The sequence below is a fragment of the Neolamprologus multifasciatus genome, chromosome 14 (genome assembly GCF_963576455.1).
Source record: "Neolamprologus multifasciatus chromosome 14, fNeoMul1.2, whole genome shotgun sequence".
Taxonomy (NCBI): Eukaryota; Metazoa; Chordata; class Actinopteri; order Cichliformes; family Cichlidae; genus Neolamprologus; species Neolamprologus multifasciatus.
In genome coordinates, this window is record NC_140452.1 from 29,663,376 (window position 1) to 29,689,714 (window position 26,339).

A 26,339-nucleotide genomic window follows, 5' to 3' on the forward strand; every position below is an offset into this window, starting at 1 on the left:
GTACGAGAGCACCCAGTGGCGTAGTGATGTGTCGGTCGCGAACGAAACGGCTATTAGAGCCGACTCTTTGAAGTGAACGACGCGAGTCAACTCCTTATTGGGAGTCGTGGGTTTTCCCCCCTTCTCTCACCCTCTCTCTGGCACTTTTTTTGCTTCACTCAGCACGTGAGCCTTGTGCTTTGTGCTGGGCAGAGGGGGGAGGGGCGGCAATAGCACAGGAACAGAGTCGGAGGGAAAGAGAGAGAAAGAGAGCCAGGGACAACAATGTCACATTAGAAAGGTATAGTGATCATCCACAACTATTTTCAGTTGCGGATGATAAAGGATTCAGAAAGTTTATTCATGCAGGTCCATATGACAGAGAATATGCATCTTCTTTTTATTTTCATATTTGAATTTATATTTAATTGCGTTGCGGTTTGTAGTGTTTTGTGTTGTTTCGTTTTAAATTTGTTTAAAAGGAAACAGCTGAAAATTTAAATAGTTAAAAGTTGAAATGTAAATAGTTGTTTTTTGTATTATATGATTTATTTATTACATTTTATGTGGAATGAATAAATAAAAGTATATTTACGTTGGCCCCTAGAGACAAAGCACGTACAAACTCCATAGCACGTACAAACTCCAAAACACGTACAAACTCCAAAACACATACAAAACCAGCCCATTCTCACTCCCGAGACGTAACATGGCGACGTTTTGTCACGTCCCGCGGCGTTTCTGATGAACGCAAAAGGAGACCTTCGGCGTTCTTATGGTACGCGGCGGGTTATGGCTGAAATCCAGTGCAATGACGCTTCCGCGGTAATAGACGTTCCAGCCCTGTATTGCAGCCCTAAACCTAACCTTATCCCTAGCCCTAACCATAACCTTTTTCCTGATCTTAACCTAGACTTTAATGATGTTAAATAGCGTGTTTCTAAGCGATTTGAAGAAAAAGAGCGAACATGTGTAGATTGAGTCCATACGGTTCTCATATTTCCTCATTTTTTTCCGAGGTCGTCATTTAGGAACGCGGTGGGTAGCCGAAAACGTAATATGTTGACAATTTGTCACCTAGCGTAAAATGTTACGCTGTGGGAGTGAGAACGTGTTGACAAAACCCAACAGAAGTGCTCCAGAATGCTAGGTGCAGTGTTGAGCTTTTGTTACCTAGTGGCTACATAAGCCAGGAAGGACCAACGACTGGATTTGGTGTGTGGTAGTAACAGGTAAATGAACATTTTTTTAAAAATTATTTGTATATATATGAGTGCTTGTGTATAAATACACAAACAATACACATATGCTTTCAATTGTGTAATTTAAGCGATCTAGGTAGTTCTGTTTTGGAAGTTCAGTTAATGCTAGAAATGTGTTTTGGAGTTTGTACGTGCTTTGGAATTTGTACGTACTTTGTCTCTAGGGGCCACCGTATATATTTATATATAAAAATATATAAATAAAACCACGTGTTTTTTTTTTTACATTAGTAATTCCTTTTGTGCATAATTTTATATTGTTGTTAAAAATAAATAAATTAAAGCAACAAAACAACCTGAAGAGCCGGTTGGGAGCCGAAAGAGACGGCTCTCTTTAGTGAGCCGAGCCGAAAGAGCCAGTTCTCGAAAACGAGCCGGAAATCTCATCACTAGTTGATTGCATTAAAAACATTTTTTAATTGTGATGACGGTGTTAGCCTGTTAACGTTGACAGCCCTACAACAAACACAAAAACTGAAGACATCATGATATAGACTTGTAATTTGCACCGATGTGTTTTCTAAATTTTATCACACATATACTCCAAAAGTGAGCGCGAGAGCCCTCAGTGCGCATGCTTGCTGCTGCTTCTGTGCTGAAGTCTCACACACAACCTGTGGAAACGGGAGGGGGCGGGCTGCTTCCAAATAGTGAACATTTCATTCATAACATTGTCAATCCAAGCCCATTATGTATTAATTATTTTCCTGGGTCGTGTGAAAGAAGAAAAAAAAACTATACAAGGTGTAGGTCTGTTAGTCTATGTTGTGGGGTTCGGTGTTGATACTGGAGTGCAAAATTACTGATGGAAGATGGACAAGAAAAGGTCAAAGCCATCAGGTCCTCAGTTTAGAAAAAAGGCAGAGGGAGCGTACACCCAGGGCACCAAACAGGCTAGGACCGCTCCTGAGAGCACAGGTGTGAGGAGCTTTATGTTACAGTTTCTGTCAATCTGTAACCATCATCACAGTTTTCATTCAAGTCACACCCCTTTAATCCGATCAGTCATTTTTTTCATGATGGGTATAGCATTAGTATCTTATCATTAAAACCTAGAAAAAAATGAGGTTTGAATATTCTTCTTATTATTATAATCTGTTTATTTATTTAATTTTAGATAATGTAAGTGTTGTGATTGAGAGAAGCATGTTACCAGAGGTGGGAATTAACAAAGTATAAATACTTCTTTACTTTGGAGGATGTGTCCTCTTGACAGTGTACTTGACATATTTGACTGCTGGTATCATCTATGAAGCAATTTGTTTATCAGCTAGGAGCTAGTTAGCGCAGCTGCATTTTAAATTTTGTTTAGTGAGTCAAAGGAGAAAGAAAAGATGCTCAAAAGAGGAAGATTGTCAATGTTTTGCTGAACAAAAGAGTGAGTAGTTGTTGTTGTGTTTTTTTGTAAAGGAGCGAAACTTTGTTACCACTTGTATGTTGAAATCTTCACTCCTAGTGTGTGTGTGTGTGTGTGAGTGAGGAATTCTCTTGTTTGATATAATCACTCCCTTTCATTCTATCTGTGAGGACCTGCGTCTAATGGGCTTCTCTCTTCTCTTTCATGCTTATCAACATTACAATTGTCTTTCTGTTATGTTACCAAGATAAAATCTGTTTAGGGCTCACGGCATCCTAGTTGAAGACGATGGTGTGAGTAAATGTGTCCATTCCCCTGACCTCTGACTGTGGTTGCTGTCCATGGTGCTGATCAAAAGCTGGAAAGATGCTACTGACAGTATTGATTATTGGTATGCATTATTTTACCAATACAGTGAGAGAGAGAGAGAGAGAGAGCAAGATAGGGTGAGAAAGACTGTGAGAAGCTGTTTTTGCTTCAGGTGGAAAGGGCCCAAAAATAATGTCCTCCTATTGCAGTAAAAAAAAGTGCAAAATATTTTAACAGCACTCTAGTTTTCATATAGTCATACTCATTCTGTACACTCAAACTGCCCGATACACCCACCCAACATAGCACCTTTAACACTGTGTGTGTGTGTGCGTGTGTGTGTGTGTGTTCATACACTCCTGTTTCACACATCCTGTCTACTGAAAGAGTGTGGCAAAATCAAAGCCATTTCTTCTATGCTGGTGTTACTGTGGGATCCCAGAGAGGGATATTATGTGTAAAACACGTGTTATGGGACATGTTTCATTAATATATGTATTTATTTTCAGTTTCTTTTAAAGAATAGAAATCCATATTACGTTGGAAAGCAGTGGGGGCAGAATGTTGGTGGTTGCTCCAGGATTTTGGGGAGCAGTAAGAGAGCCCACCTTCCGCTGCTTCCTCAGACATGTGCTGGAGAAAAAGTGAGACGCATCGTGTCTTCATTACTCCGCTCTTCACCTGCTTTTTCAGGTAACATATTTATCACGGTTGTCTTCATCCTTGGGACCCGCAACATTAAATTCTGTAATATGTATAAGTCAATACGTATGGTTAAAATACATCAAATGCAGTAAGTATACGCATGTTTCATATAAACATAGTCTGTAACTATCTTATTGGCTTTAGCCTAAATAATTGGGCTAAATCAGAAAGTTTAACTATCTGTTGTCTTTTTTTTCTTTTGCCCCTGTTTCCAAAAGAACGAGGACAAAAACATAGTTAAACTTAAAAGTTTAACTTGGAAGGGTAAAATGAGATGTCCAGTGAGTTAGCAGCATGGTGGTGCGGTGATTAGCACTGTTGCCTTACAGCAAGCAGGGCAGTTCAATTCGATTCCACCACCTGGCTGGCTGTGGATTTTGCATGTTCCCCATGTGTTTGCGTGGGTTTCTCTGGGTACTCTGGCTTCCTCCCACAGTCCAAAGACTGTGGGGTTATTGGGGTTAGGCTAATTGGTCATTCTAAAGTGTCCATAGGTGTGAATGTGAGGGCAAATGGTCTGTCTGTCTCCACCTGTTAGCCCTTTGACAGACTGGTGACCTGTCCAAGGTGTACCCTGCCTCTCGTCCTATGGTAGCTGGGATAGGCTCCAGCCTCCCCGTGACCCTCACAAGGATAAGTTGAAGAGAATAGATGACTAGAATCTCCAGTGATTTTAGAAACAAGCTAATGTTTTTGACACAGCAACATTTCTACATTATCAGAACAGTTTGAACTTTTACTATATTTCAGTTAAAGTTTTTTATAAATTTGCATCACTGATTTGTGTCATGAAATTACCTTTCTGCCACAGCAACCAAAGTCTATTTAATGACAAACCAGACTGGTGAAGTAGCAATGCCTCATAACTGGATATAAAACCTGTTTTTATTCTATCCTGTACTGTTGTCAATAGAAAAGTTAGGAAAATATAACATTTGAAAATCATTCGAGAAAATGATACTAAAATTAATATTAATATAATTATATTAATGAATAGTATTAATATAGTTATTTTTAGGGGTGAAATTTGGGGGTGACATACACACATACACTCAACACTCTCTGTGTCTCTCTCACACACACGTCTCACAAGAAGATTGTTATTTATGTATCTGTGCATTTTCTAGTATACACATATTGAATAATTCATAGGACTTTGTAGAAAATATAAATGTCTTCCATGTGTTATATTGTGGTTTGATGTTTGCATATGTGGATGTTTTGTTTCTCATTTTTTTGCTTCCTCCAGACTTGGGCTATTCCAGATGCTCACCTGAATGGTAGAGAATAAAAAGAAGCCAGTTGCTGTTACAGGGGTTGGGTTCTTTGGTGTGTTTTGGTGGGTGCACTCATGCTTTCATTAATAAAGATTACTAGATGATAAATATTTTTGCAGCCTCATGCCATTTTGTTTGAACCTATACGTGACTGCTGGCCAAACTGATATAAAGTCTAAGTGAAGTAAATAAACTGCCTGTGGCTTCTCAGGAAGTCCTGCATTTGGGTCCTGTTATTCACTCAAACCTGACAATAACACATCACCCTGTTTTACCCACATCTGTAAATTTTCAGGCAGGGACGGAGACATCCTGTTACATTTACTGAGATCAGCAACAGACTTTCTGAATTCAAACCTCAATAAAAATGTGAAAATGACTCAGCTTTTTCTTTTTTTGTTTTTACAGCATTATGGACTATAAGTTAAAGCAATTAATGATGCAGTGAATGATGGTCAAAGGATTGATCTTTACACAGAGCACGTCTGTCCCTTTTTATTAGCCCATTACAATTCTTCCCCCATCACTTTAAAAAGGCAACAAAACATGCATGTAACATTTCTTCAGAGATGTAATTCTGTTTTAATTATATAGCGCCAAATCAACACAACAGTCATCTCAAGGTGCTTTATATTGTAAAATAAATACACTAAGTAATACAGAAAAAAACCCAACAATTGAATGATCCTCTTTGAGCAAGTACCTGGCAACAGTGGGAAATAAAAACTCCCTTTTAACAGGAAGAAACCTCTGGGAGATCAAGGCTCAGGAAGGGGCAGCCATTTGCCACAACTGGTTAAGGGAGAGGGGAGCAGGACAAAAGAAACACACTGTGGAAGAGAGACAAGTTAGTGTCACAATCTAAATGTTGAAGTTGGTCCACATTTTCAGATCAAACTTATGGTCTTTAAGCCAAGTTTAAAATTTGTTTTGAATGTCCTTGGTGTAGTTATTGATGTCATTTCTTTTTCTGACAATCTGTTCTTAAATTGTGTTTTATTTCTCACAAAAGTGAAAAGACAGATTATGGAAGAAAGTCGAGCCAAAGAACAGAGTTGGCTCTGGAGGCCCTCAGCAGAACTTTTAAAGAGAATAAGAAACACATAAAACCTTCCTTAGATAAGGAGGTGTGCTCTGTATGGAAGCCCGTTTCTGCCACAAAAAAAAAAAATTAAAAAAGGATCCATAACTCAAAATTTCGACTTATTTTATCGAAACTTTGACTTACTAACTCAAAATTTTGAGAAAAGTAACTAGAAATTTCGAGTTAGCACTGCTAATCAGTAATCTACGTGAATGATGGAATTTCCTTGTAACCTGAAGCTGAAGCCTTACAAATGCTACATCTAAGCTACCGGTAATACATCTAGTCATGAATGCACAGATTGCTGAGTATTTTCAGCGTGGCTTCAAAAATTCTTGTGTTATTAGCTGAATCACAAACAAAGGAATGAGAGACCAAACATAAATTTTCTAACTTTTTATGCTAAGTATTATTTGGAAAGTCATTACAAAACAGGCAGTTTTGGGAAATTCAGATTCAACTCGAACTACATGAATAAGCAAACATGAATGAAGACTATGTGCTGTCTTAACACGTTCAAGGATCAATCAGTGTCAGTTAGCAGAATGAAAGTGTTTTATGGATAAAATTGTAACTCCTGCAAGAGAAACAGAATGATGTTCTGTATGGTTTCATTTCAATTTCGCCATAAAAATATTACTTTCTAAAAAATAGAAGCTAAGATAGACTACTTTGTTTAGAAGATGGTGTAAACACTGTAAATAGTTATTTAAATTTTTTTTTAATAAATTCACTGAGGACCATCTTGAAAATGTCCTGAACTGAAGCCATTTTCAGAACTATAACAGGAAGTTAAAGACTCTTCTTAGATTGGTTTTGGTGTTTCTGTGTATGAACATAATCGCCATCTAGTGGCAGAGAAAAGGAATCAAAACACTTTCTGAATGAGCTGCCACAGCAGTGGTCCAATCTTCTCCTGTGTTAGGAGTATTCAGACAATTTTGACATACTTTTTTTCCACAATGGTAAAACCAAAATTAGGTACATAATTCATGACAAATAAACATGTAAAAGGGTTCAATGATATAAAACAGCTCTGTATCAAAGGCAGTGTGGAGTAAGCAGACCTGCTTCTGTTCACTCTGAAGATGAAGCTACTTTAAGAAAACCCTCAGAGTCCCAGAGCTTCTTTCTTCACGCTGCAACCCAGCAGGACATTTCCAGCATCCACACACTCTGACACACACGGTGCTAAAAACACAACACAGATATTAAAATAATGATTGTGGGAGGAAAGCTGTAAAATGAAACAGTTTTTTTAAAGCTGTTATTTTATCTGTTACAATCATTGCTAGTACCATTGTGAGCACAGAGCCACGAGGCAGCCTTCATAGCCAGAAGCTCCCACTCGTCCTTTGCATCCATCTTGAAACCATGAAGCCAGATCAGAGCCAGAATGGTGGCCCACACTTCACTGCTGGTCTAATTCACCAAATCAAAATCAGTCAAATAAAACAGACAGAACACACATTTTACTTTCTACAACCAGTAATATTAGATATGTTTGTGTACTTCTTTGTCACACGGGTTCACCAAGGTGGGCAGCTCTGCATATTTGATTTGGCAGATTATTACACTGGATGCTCTTCTGAGGAAATCCCAAACTATGATATCATAAATGCTCTAAAATAACGTGCTGACATGTTTTACAACAACTGATGAAGAAAATAATACAAGGATTCACAGTGCTTATTGTCATGTGTCACAAGAGAAAAGGCATTTTTCTGTGCAATGAAATTCCTTCCACCCACAGATGTCGATTAATATATACAATAGAAATAGAACATATAATACAAATAGTACAAATAAATAAATGAAGACAGAAAAGGAAACAAAATATGGAAATTTGAAACAGATGTGTGCAAAAGAGCTATAGCTTAATATGCTGGCTTAATATGTAAGATGACCAGACGTGCAAAAAAAAATATTATTACTGTTCAGAATGGGTCAGCTGTTCAAGAGTCTGATGGCAGTGTGGAAGTTGTTGAGTCTGGATGTTCTGGATTTCACACTTCTGAACCTCTCTGCAGGCATTTTCAGTTCATGGCAGTAGTGCTGCCATACCATGCAGTGATGCAGCTAGTCAGTGTGCTCTCCACAATGCAGCTGTAGAACCTGCTGAGGATCTTGGCCGACATACCAAATTTCCTCAGCCTCTTCAGGAAATACAGCCGCTGATGAGCCTTCTTGACCAGCTGTGTGGTGTTCAGTGTCCAGGTGAGGTCCTCAGAGATGTAGACGCCCAGGTACCTAAAGCTGCTCACCCTTTCCACCTCAAGGCCCCGGATAGACAGCGGTGAGTGAGGCCTCCTCTTCTTCCTCGTGTCCACTATCATCTCCTTTGTCTTGCCAGTGTTGAGGGTGAGGTTGTTGTCCTCACACCATGACACCAGACCGACCACCTCTCTCCTGTAAGTCGCCACATCTCCTCCAGTGATGCGACCGACCACTGCAGAGTTGTCCGCGAACTTCAAAATGATGTTATCCTTGTTGGAGGTGACACAGTACACGGTGTACAGGGTGTAAAGGATGTGACTGAGGACGCCAGTATTTGTAATAATGCTGGCTGAAGTCCTGTTGCCGATCCTGATGGACTGCCAGCCTGCCAGTCAAAAATTTCTGCTGCTCTGCAGTTTCTGGATAATATCAGACACTGGTGCATCTCAGTGGGTGGTTAGGAGTATGATTACCACCAGTGTTTTAGGCTACGTCCACGCTAGCCCGGATAGATTTGAAGACTGCGTTTTCATCTGAAAACGCTCTGCGTCCACACTAGCGTTTTGAGTTGTTTTCACAGAGTTGCGCGTCCACATTGAAACGGCCTAAAACGCTTACGTTCCAGTACTGCGAGTGAGAATTAAAGAATTTTAAGAAAATCTATCTGGAGCATGTACAAACTGATAATCTGTTTTAGGGCTGTCAAAATGGAGAGCAATCAAAACAACTGCTGTATAATGCCCTCCGCTATCTTTGTTTAATTGGTCACATGACTGCATCACATGACTAAAATGCGTCATCGCTTTAGAAAGTCTGTGTTTTTGAGTGTCCACACTGCTACGGGGCAGCTCCGTTTTGAAACGTATACGTTTTCGAGAGCGTTTTCAAAACGCTGCATTTTTCCTTGAGGAAAACGCTGTCTCAGTGTGGACGGGAGACCAAAACGGAGAGAAAACGATGTGTTTTCAAACGAAAACGCATTAGTGTGGACGTAGCCTTAGCTTCTGATATGCAGATGTTTATTCTCAGGCTGAGGCAGGCCTACATTTAGTTTGACTTCATTTTATTTGTTTTATGGTGTATTTTTAATTACATCATGTGTTTTTGTTGAAATCATAGAATCAAATCTGTTTTATCTCACATCATCATTTTGTATTAATATTTAAATTGACAGCAGTGCACCTTTTCAGGCTTTGACTTTTCCACCTCCTCGTTGGTCTGTCCCAGTGCAGCAGCCAGAGCTGGATCAAGCAGCCAGCAGCCAGACGCCTCCTGCAGGGAGACTAACTGCAGCAAAGGGTCTCTGGGTGGCTGCTCAGGCACAGCAGCTGGAAAATCTAAGATGCAATAAAAACAAAACCTGATTATGGTGCTAGATGACAAACAGAACTCTACATGATAACCATAAATTACATCTTAAAACTGTAATAATTACATAAGAGCTCCACAACAAAATCAAATGTTTACAACAGTTTGAACTTATTAAAGAAAACTAAAACTGGCAGCACCACATCAACAGTTACTGTGGTTTTAATGAATACCATCTGAAGGCAATCAAGCTGATGAAATGAAAGCTTAATATGATGTAAAGTATGTGTTTCACATGTTTTACAGAGAAAATATATGGTTTTATATATTAAATTATTTTATTTATGATTTATTGGAATATAAGACTTAAAGATTATTCAACAGGAGAAAACTGGATCTCAACATCAAAGCAACTGAACTAAACATTGTTATACAGTCTCTTCCACTAAGCCTTAAACTTCCTTCATATCTACCAAGACAATGCATGCTTATTTTTTCTTATTTTATTCTAACCCAGCAAATTAACTGATGGTGTTACAGACAATAAGAAAATAATAATTTCCATCAGTTAACCTTTTGAAAAAACACTCCTGGTAGTTAAAGCTAAATACATGCTCTCAGTTTGTTTTTTTCTTGACTGGTTTTCTTCTTCCATCATCGGGAATCCATCTGAATTGGTAAACACACAAAAAACGTTTTTGAGTTCATTACAGAGAATTCCTCAGCAATAGTATATGAATGCATGGATTTCTCAAAAACAGTCATATTCCAAGAAAAAAATCATAACCTTTTCACTTCCTGATTTAATACAATGTTAAAACAGTGCACTATTGTGCCCCTCTGCCCTTAGCATACACACTCCATGATAATATTCTTTTGACTGTCAGAGACACAAACATTCCCCTGACATACATGTTGCTATGGACCACATTACCAACTCCTACATGTAATAGCTCACATCATTTCCTCTGTGTTTAACAGTCTGTGTATTCACAGAAACTGTACAAAATATCACATTGATGAAAACTGGTTTTGCTGTATTTACTCTTTTTATTGCTTGTTTGCTGCTCTAACTGATGCATATGTATGGAGAAAAATGTGTTCAACAAAGGGTCGATCCACAAGCGTAAACCGAGCTCCACAAGTGTGCACAATGACACAATGAGGACTCACATGTGCATGGTCAGTCCACACACTGAACCACACCTAAAACTATTTTTTTCCAAATGCGTACATCCTAACCTGAATAAATACTGAGTTTAAGTTCAGTGAACAATATATATATACACACAAAGGTATATATGCTCTGAGCATGTTCCTGTGCTGCCATGATTAGTGCCTCTGTGCTGTCTTTCAGATCAGGACATCTGGATGTCGGCCTCTTCCTCGATCTGCCGGTGGTACACACCGTTCAGGGGTCTGTCCTTCTACAATGGCTCCTCTTCTTCCTCCTCTTTCTTGGGTTTCTGCTGCCTGAGGTATTCACTGAGCACGTGGTCGGTTGTATTGGTGGATATTTGTTGTCTCATTCTGGACTGTGTTACTGACACTCACCAGTCCCCGTCCTCCTTTCTTCCACTTAGCATACAGCCTCAGGGTGCTGAACTTAGGGTGAACCCTCCATGCATGGTCAGGAGTTTCCTTGTCTTGATGTCAGTGGCTTCTATCTCTTATTATCCCAGCCAGGTACCTGATCATGGGCAGGGCGTAAGTAATGATAGCCTTCGATCTTGTTCTTACTGTTCAGCTGACTCCTCAGGACCTGCCTGACCTTCTGCAGGTACTTGGTGGTTTCAGCTTTCCTAGCAGCCTCTCCACAGCTCCCATTTGCCTGTGGGATCCCCAGGTACTTGTACCTGTCCTCTATGTCTGCAATGTTGACTTCTTGTAGTTCGATCCCCTCAGTTCTGACTACCTTCCCTCCCTTTGTTGTCATCTGATTACACTTCTCTAGCCCAAATAAAATTCCTCTGTCATTGCTGTATATCTCGGTGGTGTGGATCAGTGAGTTGATATCTCGTTCACTCTAGGCATACAGCTTGATATGATCCATGCACAGGAGGTGGCTGACAAGTGCTCCATTCTGTAGTCGGTATCTGTAACCAGTCTTGTCAGTGATCTCACTGAGGGGGTTCAGGCCTAAGCAGACAAGCAGTGGGGACAGATCATCCATCTCCTTGGTAGATCCCGCACTTGATGGTGACTTGTGCTATTGGCTTGAAGTTAGCCTCTAGTGTTGTTCGCCACATCCACATAGAGTTCCTGATGAAGGCTCTTAGGGTCCTGTTGATCTTGTACAGTTCTAGGCATTCCAGGATCTGATCAGCTACTGATCTCTATCAGTAGCTGGTGTTTTGTGCCTCTGGTATTCATGCCAATTCCTTTTTGTGCCCCGCTTATGTATTGAGCCATGTGCTTATTCATCTTAGCCGCTATGATGCCTGAACAGGAGCTTCCATGTGGTACTGATGCAGGTTATGTCCAGTAGTTGTATGGGCCCGGTCCCTTCTACAAACAGCTACACATTTACATAGATGTACAGATGTGTCATTTAGGTTTTACTTACCCGTTTCAATTTCCTCAAACATCACTGCAGAGTCACACACTATAACGTAAAATAGAGTCAGTACATTTCTTAAGAATTTGCTAAGGAACACTAACTTACTGATTTGCTGACAATAGTATAATATACTGATATAATAGTATAAAAGTATTTAAATGTACATCACTGTCACCTTTCTAATCAGAATCTTGATTTCTTGTAACAAATATTTTAAAGTCAATGTCATTTATTGCTTTTGGATCGTCTGAACCTGACTCAGATATTCTGCTCTTAAATTTATCATCGTACTCTTTTTATTCACATTCATCTGTCTGACAAAAACAGATTAATATTTCATCTTAACATGTAATGTCTCCACATCATACTACGTTTCTGGATTCCGAGAGTCTTACAGCAGGTTAGAATATTATTACAATATTTAAACTGTATTTAAATCTACATGTTGATAAACACCACCTATATTTAATCATTCAAGTTCAGACACATTGGCTCATTTAAAGGGTCTTTTTCATTGTTTTTACTCTTTTGTGCAGCAGAGAAGAAAATGGCTCTTTATGGAAGGAACTACATGATCACATATTTAATAAATTACATTTCTAATTATTTAATAATTCAAAAAAGTTAGTTTCACAGTGAGGAATTGCAGCTAGATTATGACGCTAATATGGAAATGTTGGGAAAATTAGACATTTCATTTGCTGTTTAGATCAGTACGTTTATAGCTTCTGAGGTCATTATCATCACCTGCAACTTATCATAAATGGTAGTATAAATACAGCCAATTACAACAACTGGAAAAATAAATACTGCAGCAACTGTGCAGTGAATGTTTGACATTTAACATTTCAAATACAAATATGTTGGTTTCTTTGTTTTTATTTTAGAAATGCACATGTGTGTAGATGTGCGTTGTCACTCAGCTTCTACTTACTAATCATGGATGGAGCAGCCCTGGCCGCTATGAAAAAAAAAAAAAAGTCAGGTTGAGGGTGAACATATAAGAGAGAAATAAAAACTGGCATTACCACACCGTCCATCTTTAACATGTATAAATCAACCGTAAACAGGTTGAGATTATCAGGTGAAGTCTTCACTTTGGGACACAGCGCATTACAAAGGCTGTCACAGCAAATACTGCAGCTATTTGCATACAGTATTCATATGAATTCAAATAAAAATATGTGTTGGTCTCTTTATTTTTATTCTTCAGAAATGCATATTTGTGTAGATGCATGTTTTTGCTCAGCTTTTACTCACCACAATAAATTGGAGCCAAACAAGACACTATGCAAAAAAATAAAAGAAAAAAAAAATCAGCCTGAATATTATTAGAGAAAAAGAAAAAGGAAACACTGTCCACCTTTAAAATGTATAAATCAACCTTAAACAGACTGAGGTTATCAGGTAAAAGTCTTCACTTTGGGACACAGCCCATTACAAAGGTTATCAAAGCTATTTGCATACAGTATTGTACATTTACCATTTCAAAAAAAGTTAAAAACAGAAATGTTTTTTGGAGATATATCTATATCTATATCTATATATCTATATCTATATCTATATATCTATATCTATATATATCTATATATATATATCTATATCTATAGATATATATAGATATATATAGATATATATATATAGATATATATATAGATATATAGATATATAGATAGATATAGGTATATATATAGATATATATATATCTCCAAAAAACATTTCTGTTTTTAACTTTTTTTGAAATGGTAAATGTAAATGTACAATACTGTATGCAAATAGCTTTGATATCTATATCTATCTATATATCTATATCTATCTATATATCTATAGATATCTCTATATATATATCTATATATATCTATATCTATATATATATCTATATCTATATATATATATCTATATCTATATATCTATATCTATATCTATATATATCTATATCTATATCTATATCTATATATCTATATCTATATCTCTATATATCTATCTATATATATCTATATATCTATATCTATATATCTATATCTATATCTATATATATATATATATATAGATATAGATAGATAGATAGATAGATAGATAGATAGATATAGAAAATGCACAGATGTAAAATGATTTTTTTTAAAAAGGTCCAGAGATTTAATGTCTTACTTTTTTACTTTTTAACATTCATAGGCTGATATGCAAATATAACACAATACAAAAACACTGTTTAAAATATACTGTTTTTTTCTCCTGTCAATATCTTGAATAACTGTACCATATTTTTGCTACTGAATCTCATATTTTGCTTTAACCAACCTTTTTAAAAAGAAATTTGTACAGACTCTGATAGTCTGCTCTTCTATTTATCATTGTACTCTTTTCATTCAAGTTCAGCTTTCTTCATCTTCAAACTGTGTTTGAGTATTTTAGTTTTAAAAAAATTTACTCACGGGCTGTTGGAATATTTCTGCGCACAAGAGGTCCCTGAATCACTTCGCTGCTGTCTTTGTTGACAGCAATGAAGGCAGTGAACAAACTGCTCACTCCTGATTGGACACTGAGCTGCACCACCTTCTCCTTCACTCCTCCATCTTGCTGTCCTCTGTGCTCTCTCTCCTCCATCTCCAGGGAGCAAATGAGAGTCTGAGCACCCAACCTGTGGACTGTTAGTCTGCAGGCAAGAAGGAAAACATTACAGAATCATATGTCATATGTGATATTGCCAATAGCTAATTATGCTTAATACTGATCGAATATAATCAGGTATATTAAATAAGTATGTTTATATTTATTATGGTAAATGGTAAATGGCCTGTATTTATATAGCGCCTTACTAGTCCCTAAGGACCCCAAAGCGCTTTACATATCCAGTCATCCACCCATTCACACACACATTCACACACTGGTGGTGGCAAGCTACATTGTAGCCACAGCCACCCTGGGGCGCACTGACAGAGGCGAGGCTGCCGGACACTGGCGCCACCAGGCCCTCTGACCACCACCAGTAGGCAACGGGTGAAGTGTCTTGCCCAAGGACACAACGACCGAGACTGTCCAAGCCGGGGCTCGAACTGGCAACCTTCCGATTACAAGGCGAACTCCCAACTCTTGAGCCACGATCGCTCGTTATGTCAAAAGACCCCTCTGAGTGAAAAAAATTAGGGAACAGTTAACGCTGCCTGGGCTAGGGTTACTGGGCCCCCACCTGTTCTAGCAGGAAGGGGTCATCCCTGACTGCAAACCAGTGCACAAAGCAAGATACATGAGCAAGTTTGATGAGGAAGAACTGGTCTGGCCGGCACAGAGTCCTCAACTCAACCTGATCAATGACCAACCTCACAAATGTCCTTTTAAAAGAATGATCAAAACAACCCAAATTATCTGTGTATCTGAGCCTCAGTCTCAGTCCAACTTTGCTTTTTTTTTGTGGGAATGGAGTCTCTGCCTTTGAGTCTGACAAGTAACTGCAGCTAAAAAGTCAACACTGTCACTTCATTTGATCATGACAAGTGTAGAAAAGCTCAGACTGCAGCATAGAAATTGCTGAAAGGGAGGAAAGCTACAATAAGCTGGAAGTGAGTCAAACATCGATTGGTAGATTGTTAACAATATTGTATGCAGTTGTTCAGGACCACTGAGTCACAGGGTTAAAGTCTACTCATTGTGAAAGAATTTGTGCAAGAACACAAAACTTTGCACAGGTGTTATGAGAAGTTTACATACACTCATCATGGGCATGAATTTGATGGCATTTCTGGGCTTTTAATGGTTTCTTTGGATTCTTGTTGTTCCAGGGTGGAATGATCCAAATTAGCTGGCTTATTCACATAGACTGTAATGCTTCTAATGTACAAAGAAATTATGTCATTCAGTTGTGTTGTGCATATTTTATATTATAGTTACACTGTGTACACGGTTAGGCACTTTATTGATATAAGGGCCATGTCCAGCACTCCTTCAAAGGCAGATATAGGTAAACAGCACTAAAAAGCTTTACTATTCAAAAGGTGATTAGCGTCAATTTCTGAATATTTATTTTTTTATTTCACAATATGACAAAATAAAGGATGCTAAATACTTTAACATGATATTCTTAATAACAAAATTGAAAAAAAAATGGATTTTGTTATTTTCCTTGAGTATTTCTTCTTCAGTCACCTTTCTCACTCACTATGTGTTAACAGACCTCTATGGACAGAATCATACTTGTTATTAATCTCTGTCTCTCTTCCGCAGCATGTCTTTATCCTGTCTTCCTTCTCTCACCCCAACTGGTCACTGCAGATGGCCCCGCCCCTCCCTGAGCCTGGTTCTGCTGGAGGTTTCTTCCTGTTAAAAAGGAGTTTTTCTTTCCTACTGTGGTCAAAGTGCTTGCTCATAGGCGGTCATATGAGTGTTAGGTTTTTCTCTGTATGTATTACTGTAGAGTCTACCTTACAATATAAAGTGCCTTGAGGCAACGGTTGTTGTGATTTGGGGCTGTATCAACAAAACTGAATTGAATTGAAGAAAATGGTATTTCCTTTCAAATTTCATGTGGCATTGAGAAAACATGACAAGTCATGCCACAAAAACAATCAGTAGGTTGTCTCTTCAAAATACAACAAATACTAGAGTGTCCAGAAGGTCAAATGGAAAACAAATGTAAAAAATGTGTCAGGAAGTGCTGTGTGGCAGGAAGGAGTTGGACCCAAAATGCAGGCTCTCAGACTCAAGGGGTGAACTCAAAATCACAGCTTTATTGGCTGGCAAGGAAGACGCATAAAAAAAAAAAAAACTACACTGGGAAATCTAAGTTCAAGGAAACACAGGGACAGCGTAACACACCGCAATGAGGGACGACGTGACACTGACACAGAGACACACAGGGCTTAAATACACTGGGGGAATAACGAGGGAATGAGACACAGAAGAAGAGCAGAGCTGGGGGAAATCAGAACTGACGAGACAAGGAAACAAAGTAGGATACACTCACATGAGACACAGACCTTCAAAGTAAAACAGGAAGTATAACACTGAGACACAAACTTGACACGGTGGAGACAGAACAACTAAGAAACAGAGACGTAACCATAAGGCAGAGAACTCTAAGAACCAAAAGACTAGAGATGATAAATAATACACAGAGTGAAATCCTGGAACACAAGAAACTAGACTCAAGGGAGCAACAAAAGACCAACCATGAGAACATAATTCACAATACAGAGTGACAAAAAACACAGGAAACTCAACACATACCAAGACACAGACCAAGAAACACGGACTTTACACAGAACAGAGGGGGCACAGAGCAACATGAGGGGCAAGGGATCAAAACTAGAAACCACAGAATAAATCACATGAGAACTCGACAAAATACTAAATAAAAATCACAAAGAACTAAAAACGCTGGGTCAGGAGACCCAGGACCCTGACAAAATGTTATTATTTGAAATGGAGTCACTTGGGTCTCACAAATTAAAAATATACATATATTCTATTTTGACAGGACAACCTACTGATATTTTTGTTTTAGCAGTACAACGTAGTTCAAAAGAGCATTTTTTGAAGAAAATATCTTGTGTAGTATTTAATATTTGAAGTTAAAATTTCACAGTAGTCGCTATACGTGCCCAAACTTTGTACCATAACATTTTTATGAAAATCATGGATGGTTGAGCAGAAGTCCTGTGTTGATTTCAAACAGAATGACCCATGAGCTGGGTTTGGCTTTACTAACTGTTTGAAGTTACTTTTTTGTAGTACAAGAAAAACTACCCATTAGCTTAAGAAATTCCTGAGCTGTCCTTAAGTAACACCAAAGCTGGGTCCGCTCCCTAGACCTCAAAGAAAGGCTGCAGCTTGGCAGAAATCCCACAGAAGGAAACAGAGGCAGTCAGGACAAAGACAAACTATGAAAGAGAGAAAGCAAGAGAAGTGCAATTTAGTGTATAAACACATGGAGAGTGAAAATAAGATAAGATAAAATGCTCAGTGTATCATGGTAAGCCACCAACAACCCAGTTGCAGCATACTTAAGGGATGGTTTAGGGTCATCTGATACAGCCCCAACGGGAAAGTATTGACGAGTAATGTTAAAAATAGAGATAGTGTCTGAATTTAAATAGTGTTATGAATTAAAGAAAAAAAAGAATGCTTGGACACTGCTATCATAATGGACAGGTTTTTGACAGGGCTCCCACAACTATGTCTCCAAACCAACTTCCTTCCAAGCCAAAGACTAGAAAATACGATGAAGCATATCTTGCCTTTGGCCTCACCTGCACAAGTGCCAAGGTAGGTCTCCCCGGCAGAATTAGTTTCCCCTGCGTCGGGAGCAGGCGCTGGGCTCTCCAAATCACGGACAAACAGAATCCCACATTCTGGATTTTTAGTTCACAAACACTTCTTATAATGACTAACTATCCCTGACATTTTGACACTTTATACAGTAAAGTTACAGTGGAATACAAATAATGACAGGCTGATCCTGTCCTCAGTCCTCAGTCTGAAGGAGTCCTCACAGTATCTTGCACAGATTTCTTTCTGCTGCTGATGGATTTGCCTCTAAAAGTCAAACAGGCTTTGTTTTCTTCTCTAAACAAACACTATGACAGTGTGCAATGTACAGACAAGTCTGTCATTCTTATACAAAAGCAGGCTCTGAGGACACAAATTAGTTGTTGTTGGTGATGTTCCTGTGTGTGTCAATCTGTCTGTTCTTAGTGTATTTTATAGTAAAAGTGTCAGATTATTGCACAAAAGTGTTTGGACTTGAATTCAAACAATGTCTCCTTGATTTCACACAAACTGCAGACTGAGAATACTCTGTCATGTCTAATATGTTTGTGATCAGTAATGATGTTATGATACCCCTAATCCAAGAAATAATGATTAGGAAAAAGTGAAACATGTTTAAAACTAGACAAACAGCATTAGATCTGGGTATTATTAACTGTTTTCCAGTAAGTAGAGTTACGTTTCTGAAAATACTGTTTTGAATTCAATACGTGGAAACTCACAATTCAAAACAGAAGTGTTGTTTGTGTTAAACTGTTTACCCAGTGTCCTCTGCAGGTCTGAGACTGAAGTGCAGCTGGTTCTCAGAGGGATGACCTGCCAGGCTGTACTTCAGCGTCACACAGCCCTCTGCTGCCTCTGAGCTCTGACACAGAATTACAGTGTTAGAAGTCACGTTAATTACTGTCATCAAATACCTAAACAACAACATGAGAGGCTGCTGCTCCTACCTGTCCAGTGAGTTGGGCATAAATCAGTGACCTCTGACCCTGGAAAAGTGTTGTGATTGGTGGAGAAAGGACAGTGACAGACACTTCCTTTGGTAAATCCCATGTGACTGAGATGTCGACCACAGCTGGCTGCAGAGCAAATCGCAGCGACTGCATCACCTGAAAAATAATGAAAACTCTCCAAATATACACACAGCTGTTTGTGTATATAACAGACATTTTACTCACTGCAGGTCTGATCTCAAAGATGTATCTGCTGCTGCTGTAATGTTTAACTTGACTTATTATTATTATTATTATCATATATAACATGTTTGAACATGCATACATGCACATAAACAGACACATAATCAACCATACAACCATTCAGACATTTATTCCAACATGCAAACTATGGACCAAAATCCAGGGGAAAGATCAAGGGTAAGGTAACCGATAAATGCTTTCTCTCTTTCATAGCTTGTCATTGTCCTGACTCCCTCTGTTTCCGATCCCGGTCCGTGTGTCACCGCCTCCAGCTGACGTAAGGGAGAGATGCTTCCGTTGCAGAGAAATTTTCCAAATCACTTTATGGCAACCTGTCCAATTTGACCTAAAGACTCCGCCCACTGGTAAATTCAGGCATACGGGTGGGCGAATCCCTCACTTCCACTGAATCTCTGCTTCTCCTTCTGGTCATCCTCAGTCTCAACTAGATCACTAGGTCACTTCAAGCCTCAGGAGATTCAGGAGCTGAGCAGAACCTAATTGATATTAGGTTAGCTAACGACTTACATCTCCCTTTGGTCCTGTTAAATCCTCCCATCCCTGCTACAGCCCTTAATAACCAATTTTTCACTACCATTACCCACCAGACCATAGCCATCAGTATTATTGCCTGAGGCAATAACCAGACCCAGGAGAGGGTTCCTTTACTCTGGGGTGGAGACAAGGAGACCGCTTCCAGTCCTGCAGCAGCAGGGAAGTTCTCCTGTTCTCCAGGCATCAGCAGTTTGTGACGACCCCCCTCACTCTGCCCATTCATATGGTGTTGTTCAAAAGTGAATTTAAAACATGGGAGGGGCATGGTGCCAATGACCTGCCCCTGTTCACCTGCCAGACAAAACCCAGTGTCAGCATGCCCCCCCCCAAAGAACCCTCAATGTCTACGTGTATTTAAAATTGAGAGGTGGGCACCGGTACTAGAAGTGAGGCTGAACAAACACACTGCCTTCTTTGAATCGCCATTTCAAAATTAAAACACTTATTCACAACTGCTCCCATTCTCATCCACCCCGACCACTCACAGTTGTGTATTGTAGAAGTGGAAGCATCAGACTCTGGTGTTGGAGCAGTCCTCTCACAGTACTCAGGTTCTCAAGGCAAACTACAAGCCTGTGCCTTCTTTTCTCGCGGTCTCTCCCCAGATATTATGATGTAGATGACCGTGAGTTGTTGGCTGTAAAATTGGGCCTAGAAGAATGGAGACACTTACAAGGGGGGCAGAGCATCCTTTTGTGATCTGGATAATCATAAGAACTTAACCTATTTAAGGACAGCCAAGAGACTGAGAGCCCATCAGGCTCGCTGGTCACTATTTTACGCACGTTTTAACGTCTCTGTTTCCTACAATCATATCCCTGCTTCCTCAGGCAAAACTGTAATAATCACCATATTTAACAGTTTTTTAAAGTTAGCCCACCGTATAGCCTTGAAAAAAAAAAAACTGTCTTCAGTTGCTGAGACAGCTAAATTGTTAACAGATCATGTTTTCCGAGTCCATGGTATTCCGGTGGAGATCATGTCTGATCAAGGCCCTTTGTTTACTTCACAGGTGTGGAGGTCATTTTGTTCAGCATTAGGAGGCCGGGTCAGTCTCAGCTCTGGATATCATAGCCAGACCAGCAGCCAAACAGAGCAGATGAAACAGGAGCTGGAGGCTACACTTTGCTGTCTCACTTTCAACAACCCTTCAACCTGGTCATCATATCTCCTCTGAGTGGAGTATGCACACAACTCTCACACTTCATCCGTTACTGGTTTCTCTCTCTTTTGAAATCTCCTTAGGATACCAACCACTTTGTTCCCAGAAACAGAGATAGAACTGGCAGTTCCCTCAGTGCAGCAGCGACGATGTCAACGTGTCTGGACACGGGCCAGAGAGACATTAGTCTGGAAAGATGAGCGCTAGCGCCGTTAAGCAGACCACCACAGACCACGCACTCCCAGGTAGCTACTTGGGCAGAAGGTATGGCTTGCTGCAAAAGATATTTCCCTAAAGTCACTGTTGCATTTACCCATACAAGGTGGGGCTCCATCATTAGCCCCAAGGTAGTTAAACAGAAGCTACCAGCATCTTGATGCATAATCAATCATCCAGGTAAGTAAATCCCCAAAAGTTGATTCTGTTCATCTGGATGTAGCGTTTTCAGTGGGAGAAATGTTTTGTCACTCAACTAAGTGACTTCTTCAGTCTCAGCTGACTGCAGGTTTCCCCAATCTTATAAACAGAACATTTGCATTATGACTAAAACCAGCCCAGTGAAGGAAAAATGGGCTGCGAGGTCAGTTCCTTGATCATTAATATGCAAACACTCATGAACATTGATCAACAACCACTGATCAATGGCCATGAGCACCATTCACAGAGAGTTGGGGAATGGCTGCAATCACAGCATTGTACGTTAACAATTCATTCTGTTTTGCAGTGTAAGTCAGTAAGTGACCGGTGACTGGCTGCTCCAGCCAATGATGCGATTCACATTCGTATATACGCAGCTAATCAACATCGTTGACAGGCTATGACAGCGTCCTTATGTGCCGACACCGATGTTTTAGCTAGCAAAGCAGCGTGGCTGATGTGCAGGATCTTGGATGTGCGCCGGCATGGTCGTGGCTGCCAGTCTTGGGTAGACTGGGAAGGGTACTGCACCTCCGAGTAAAAAGGCTGCATGTGTGAAATAATGTCAAGGAGATCTGTCGAGAAAATTAGTTAAAACTCAGAGAAGAGAACCGATCAAGAGACTTGGTCCAGTTGAAGATGTGCAGACTACATAAGCAGTCACTAGAATACATGGCAGGGAAAACAGATTGAGGTGGATTAAGGAATCTGCTGATAGTGTCAAACAAAAACCTTTGATTGGATTTATTACCATTGATCAAAACAGCAGAATAAGATTTTGTGTCTTTTATGAGTTGGTTAAGTATGTTTAGTAAGTCCTTCATATGGTGTCATTATCCTCCTTCATAATTGTGTTTATTGTCTTACTTTTGGTTGCATCCTGTCAGTCCCTGTGATGAACTGAGCGTGACCTCCTCCTTCCTTGGCCATCCCATTGATGAGAGCCGAGCTGGCCCCTTCCCCAATCCCAAAGGAGAAACACCTGCAATACAACAGTTTTCTCTGAGTGCACAGAGGACATGTTGGACATTCTGGGAATTGTGTAGATGTAGTTGTTTTTTTCTGGTTTGCGAGAATACAGCAGTTGTTTTAAAAACAGACACACTTGGCATATAGCACATATAATCACATTTTTTTGTTTTACCTGTGGGAACCTGAATTCTTCTTCACCAGATCGATCACTTCTTTGGTATTCTCCACCTCTCCATCAGTAAAGACAAACAGCTAGAGAGCAAAGTTTACACATAAGGACCTAACACCAGACCCACAAACACACAGCTTGTTCTGAGAGCTGAGTTAGTTTTCAGAAATAGTAACTGGGCTGTGTTTTATTAGTGCTTTTCTACTCTGCTTGAGCACTCAAATCTCTTTATGCAACATGTCTCATTCACCTATTCAAATAAAATGGGTGAATACAGGCCCTTTTTTCTATGGGTTTCTATAAAGCAGTAACATGCGCATACTCACTCTATATCATGGACATTGGGATCAAGAACACATTGCCATGCAGCCAGGAATCGAACCACCAATGTTCTTATGAGCAGATTATCTGCTGCACAACCTGAGCCATAACCACCCTAGGAAAGTTACCCACTTTATGTGTTACCTGTCTGGGCTGATTGGGAATGCAGGGCTGGCTGTAAATATGTTTGATGGGCTCCAGGATCTCTGTTCCTCCAAGATCAGCCTCCATCTGCTCAACTTTCTTCAGAGCCTCCTCCATGGTCTGCTGGCTGTACTCCACACTCTTACTGCCATCACATAAACACATGCACCAAAACATCCATTAAGATAGCTTAACAAGGACAGCGGGGCCTTTGTTGTTGTTGTTGAGACTCACAGGAAGATGTGTTCATATCTGGACCCAAAACTGTAAATGTTGAAATAGCAGCCAATTGGTAAGCTCTTCAACAGGAGCAGCAGAGTGTCCTGAAGGGAAGAGGGAAAAGATGGTGAGGCCACTGTGTGAGAGGAACGCTGTGAAAGAATATCTATCTAACATGAGTGTAAGAACAAATGATGGATACCTTGGCACTGCGGATGCGAGTATTACTCATACTTCCAGATCAATCCATTAAGAACACAAACTCCCCAAATGAAGCCGTTGAAGACATCACAGACTGGGGGAACTCAGGGTACAGACTCACCATCACCACTGGATCACCCATCAGGGAGCCTGAAAAATCAGAGACAGAAAAAACTTAAAACAACATCGCCTTTAAGTGTTTATTCAAACATATTGAACTCCTGAGCTGATGAGTAAAGATAATTTGCTAATAAAAATGTATCTAACAACCTCTCCCATTTTCACTCACCCAGCTCAGCAGAGGCCTGTCCTGCCTCCACCACAGCAGTGGGCTGGTGGGCGTCTTTGTAATAAATCAGCAGTTCAACATCTCTGTCAAACTTGTGTCCTGCAGCCAGCTTGACCTGCACACCACAAACACATTCATATTTACTCCTCAGTAATAAGTAACAACCACACACAGCAGACACATCAGCACTCTACCTACCGTGGCCTGGGTTTGATCAGTGTTGAGGTACTGCAGAGGGTCCAGGGAGCAGTTGGACTCTACTTTAGAGATTGGACGAGGAGAGGACACTCGGGCAGAAAAAGACAGACTGTAGGGCACCAGAGAGGCTGGAACAGAAGTCACCTGGACACCTGCACCTTCACTACCTGCACACAGCATCAGGTTAGAAATGCTGTAAACAATAAGGCTGCTCACAAGAAAAAACTTCAGCTGCTAAAAACCTCTGCTTCGAATAAGGATTTCAGTAAAATTAGGTATTTTTAAAAAAAAACAGTTCTATTTCAGCTGTTCAGGAATAACTAAATTATCAGAGTACAAATGATAAAGAACCATGCATCTGTGTGAGCAGCTTTACAATTTAACAGCTGTACTCTGTGTGTTTTGCAAATGTTCCACATACTTGATCAATTCTAATAGCAAACTGGAACATACACAAATCCCCATAACAATTTTATATATTTAAATTTCACTTGCAACATATCAAGCTGACAAGAAAATCTGAAAAGTTACAGTCTGTGGTTACTCAACACATCTGCCTCTGGTTTCTTACAAAGTTTATAATATGAAAAATATCTATATCACTTTTTCTTCTAGAAAATGAAGTTGGATCTTGACTTAATTTTCTGCCATACATTGTATTCTGTCAGTGTTTTGAATGTTTGTTAAAGACCTAATATGGTTTAAACATTTCTGGTCCAAGTATTCTGAAGTTGTCCTACCCTGAGGTTGGTATCGAGGGTTGAGCACAGCAGGCAGACAGAACCTCAGACCATCATCAGCCTGCACAGCCAGCTCAGTGACGTACTCCAACCTGATGGAGGTGCTCTCTCCTGGAGGCAGACTGCCCACACTCAGAGAGAATATATCTGGACTCTGATCACTCTCCTCCAATAGGAAGGCCTGCTGACCGGAGCTCAGAGCATCATCATACTCCTCACGAGCCTGAGCCACAGCTGACACATGTCAGTGACATTCACTGTGTTTATTTTGAATCTCACTTATAATCAGGTTATATTTACTGTCCAGCTCACCTTCTGTTTCTCCTTCACCTCAGCTACAATCTGTGTCTGTCCAATCTGAGCGCTGAAATGACAGACAGCAGCATCTCCAGGCAGAAGGAAGACAAAAACAGCCTCTAATGGTTTGTCCTCCTTGTTCTCATAGTTCAGAGTGGAGACCACTGTAGCCACATGGTCCCTCACCTCCAGCTCCACCTCAATGCTCTTCAGAGGAACTGACAGACAAACAGAATTAGAATAACTACATAAACCATACTGATGTTTTGCAAATGTTGATTCACAGATTGTGTCTTGTGTTATATTTCAGCCACACAAAAGTTAACTATTAACAAGTTGATACTTAAACCTGACTGTTCGATAGTGTCGCAATGTGTTTTTATTTTTATTAATATTGATTCATTTATTTATTTATTCATTTTTATCCATTAATTTTCCTCTTTACTTTTCTACTACAAGGATATACTCTGCATGACCCGTAGCCATATGTAGCAGCAGCCCACTGCCCAGGATGCAGATGGTCAACTTTACCAACTTGTACAGAGTGAGCTTGCTGCCATCCTGAACTCTCCACCAGTAAGTGTGGGAGACCCAGACGTTTTAATTATGTATGCTTTGGCCAGTAGAAGATGAAAATGGCCACGAACCTCAATGCAATTCTCATGTCGATAGTTGAGTACAGCCTCAGTCAGGGTGAAACAATTATATATTATTATTTGTTACTACAACTGATTAAAGTCTTTACATTTGAATGTGACATGAATGAAAAGAGTCTGCAGAGAAAACTTTACTTCCTGTCAGTACCTGGTTCCCTCTGGAGAGTTAGCAGACCACAGCGGTTCATAATCGTACCTGTGAAACAAAAACATAGTGATATTAATATTAAAAACAAGAAATATTTCTCGTCTATGCAGCCTGGAACAATGCTCTACTTTATATATAGTATATACATATAAAATTCTGCATTTAAGAAAATGTTTCCTTAAAACAAAAACTTAATATGACATTTAAAGGGTTGTTTTTGTTGTTTTTAGTTTTTTAACAAATCACTCACAAATCACCTACTCTCGTCTAGATTATTTTTTGGTCAGCAGCTCACTGCTGAGTGACGTTTCAGACACTGAGATTCACCCTATAGCT

The 26,339-nt window shown here is 39.6% G+C and overlaps 1 long non-coding RNA gene and 1 pseudogene across 2 annotated transcripts in view; one reads left to right on the plus strand and one right to left on the minus strand.

The window, feature by feature from the left end:
* Nucleotides 1–3,751: 3,751 nt before the first annotated feature.
* The window catches only part of LOC146504308 (von Willebrand factor A domain-containing protein 5A-like), an 87,835-nt pseudogene continuing 65,247 nt past the window's right edge, over nucleotides 3,752–26,339 (minus strand). The window contains exons 19-37 of the transcript XR_014868615.1: nucleotides 25,215–25,417; nucleotides 24,903–25,125; nucleotides 24,163–24,329; nucleotides 23,965–24,079; nucleotides 23,677–23,825; nucleotides 23,490–23,578; nucleotides 23,256–23,400; nucleotides 22,794–22,873; nucleotides 22,517–22,631; nucleotides 19,270–19,428; nucleotides 19,081–19,184; nucleotides 14,491–14,711; nucleotides 13,319–13,345; nucleotides 12,993–13,019; nucleotides 12,065–12,103; nucleotides 10,072–10,167; nucleotides 9,373–9,527; nucleotides 7,272–7,395; nucleotides 3,752–7,164 (exon numbers count right to left, since the gene is read on the minus strand). The product of XR_014868615.1 is annotated as a von Willebrand factor A domain-containing protein 5A-like (transcript). The remainder of the gene's footprint in view (nucleotides 7,165–7,271; nucleotides 7,396–9,372; nucleotides 9,528–10,071; nucleotides 10,168–12,064; nucleotides 12,104–12,992; nucleotides 13,020–13,318; nucleotides 13,346–14,490; nucleotides 14,712–19,080; nucleotides 19,185–19,269; nucleotides 19,429–22,516; nucleotides 22,632–22,793; nucleotides 22,874–23,255; nucleotides 23,401–23,489; nucleotides 23,579–23,676; nucleotides 23,826–23,964; nucleotides 24,080–24,162; nucleotides 24,330–24,902; nucleotides 25,126–25,214; nucleotides 25,418–26,339) is intronic.
* LOC146504309 (uncharacterized) lies at nucleotides 14,711–17,409 on the plus strand. Its single transcript, XR_014868636.1, has 2 exons — nucleotides 14,711–14,843; nucleotides 15,179–17,409. It is a non-coding gene; the product is annotated as an uncharacterized LOC146504309 (long non-coding RNA).